The sequence below is a fragment of the Balaenoptera acutorostrata genome, chromosome 20, assembly GCF_949987535.1.
Source record: "Balaenoptera acutorostrata chromosome 20, mBalAcu1.1, whole genome shotgun sequence".
NCBI lineage: Eukaryota > Metazoa > Chordata > Mammalia > Artiodactyla > Balaenopteridae > Balaenoptera > Balaenoptera acutorostrata.
The window spans coordinates 3,453,018-3,455,309 of NC_080083.1; the positions used below are offsets into that span (position 1 = coordinate 3,453,018).

The 2,292-nt window shown below is 39.6% G+C and overlaps 1 pseudogene; it reads right to left on the bottom strand.

Moving 5' to 3' along the window:
- Positions 1-1,487: 1,487 nt before the first annotated feature.
- Positions 1,488-1,591, bottom strand: LOC130706040 (U6atac minor spliceosomal RNA; annotated as a pseudogene).
- Between the last annotated feature and the right edge of the window lie 701 nt (positions 1,592-2,292).

Consider the following 2,292-nt stretch of genomic DNA (forward strand, 5'->3'; position numbering starts at 1 on the left):
TTCCCAGTTGAAGTAAAATTTACAACCAAATTACTGGAAAAGCAAGGATAAGGTTGGTCCTGAGAAATACATGGAACCTAGGGATTTACCACTGCTAGAACGTTGTCTTCTTTCTCTGTCTTCAGATGCCGTTGTTTCTCTCTCTCTCTCTCTCTCTCTCTCTCTCATCTCCTTTTTCCCTCTCAAATCTGGACCAATCAGTCACAGCCAGGAAAAAGGGATAACTGAGAAAATGTAATCTTCCATGGGAACCATGTATTTAAAAGTGGAATAAACAGTTTTGACAAAACAAAGTTTACCTTCCCAGAATAAGTGTGGGAAGAAGATTAACAGGCAAAACATGTATCTACGACATCATCCCCGCCCCCTTTTCATTGAAAACTTACTTAATGAAACAGATGTACGTGCTTTAAAAAGTTAATAGCTTGTGTTGGTCATAATAAAAATCAGTAGCCCATTCCCAATCTTATCCCTGCCCAGAGCCCTGCCCTCATGACAACAACTTTCAACTTCTAACTGATTCCTCTAGTCTAAACGTCCGTATTACCAAATTTTATATTTATACCGTTATATTTCACACTATCATAATTGTAGGCATTATCTGTTAACTTTTTTGTTGAAAATGAGCATTCAATTCTCTTACACACTTACATACACATATTTTCCTTTGTCTACTCCCAGCAAAGTTCAATCATACCTTTTGGTTAATTCCATAGTTTGAACTTATGTTATTATAAAAATGTAAGTATTATTCATTGCTGAGCTAAGTAATGTACTGTAAATATATTTTCTTCTTATACAATGTTTTCTCCCTCTAAGTTCATAATTACCTTATTTTTTCATTTCTTTATTTTAAAAATATATCTTTATTACTAATACTTCCCAAGCTAACAGATGATTAAAACACTCTGAATCTTACCTTTCCACATGGTCAAGGATTGGCGCTCAGGAAAGCTCAGAAATCATAGAAATGATGTAATTCTGAAAGGAAAGCCTTTCCGGGTTCCTCAGAACCGGAAAGAATTGATCTTTTGAGATTCCCATTGATCACATGTATCTCTCACATCACGGGGACCTTTCTGCCTTATCATAGCTATTTGTCTATGCATCTTATCTTTTCTCCTGGACTTTTTTCCCCTTGAGGGCAGGGTCTATGTCTGATTCATTGTCTTTAGTATTCACTGCAGTACGATAAATCTAAATGAGGGAGTGAATGAATGAACTCTGTCATCCACTCTGTAGTATTTTTACATTTCTTCTGTGGCCCTATTGAATGAGTACATTGGTTCTGACGGAGTGAGATTGAATTTAGTGGACTTAGCTGTACACTGTGTGAACACACTTAAGAGAATATCATATAAAGGAAAGTCAGGGGCTTTCAGTAACTTCTTTAATGAGTGGAAGAAGTGGGATTGAAAGCCAGGTCTGATTAGATCCTGGACCCTACCCACCACCCAATACCACATTCCGGGCTCAGTTCCATGCCACAAAGCACGTGGTCACTCCTTAATCGTGTATGTGTTCCTTGGTCACGAAGACATTTTCCATTTCTATCCCAGGAATGCCAACCCTCTTTTCTTCCATACAACTTCAAAGTCTATAATGTTGAAAAATGAATATTCTTGAATTCTAATCAGATTTCATTTTGAATGGATGTTCGTATTCCATCCAAAAGTTTCAAAAACAGTATTTTCTGTCTCTGAGCACAGGGTGCTCTGTGTTCACTTCTATTACAGATTTCCTAAGACAACTTACTGGATTTATAAAGGCATGAAAGGTTTTTTCTCCAATGAGGTATGGCCCAGTTTAATCTTGTTTTCCGTTAGGAAATCCCTGAAGACAAACACCTGCATTCTAGGTCATCCTGGGAAGCAGGCATCCCAGAATGAAAACAGCCCTCAGCCTCTGGCGGCTCGCCGTCGAGTCCACCAGCAGAGGGCGCCTGACCATCAGTAATAGTGGCAGAAACTTCCCTAATGGGTTTGGGGTTTTATTACCTTTTACTTCTGAGCTGCCAATTAATAGCAGAATGTGCAAAGCCATTTTCGCTTCATTTCGCAATTGTCTTGCATTGTGTAAACGAGAATGCCTCCCTGCCAGAGTTACAAGTAGTGGCAGGGATCTGGGGCGGGGGTGGGAGGTGGGGAGAGGTTCAGGAGAGAGGAAAATAGGGCTTTCCCTGTATCCCAAGGACTGGAATGAATTCTATGCAGGATGTTGTTCCTCTTGGCTTGGTGTTTACCTGGTTCATCTCTAACAGTTCAGCCACTGGCATGTGGCTTTCTCAGCTAT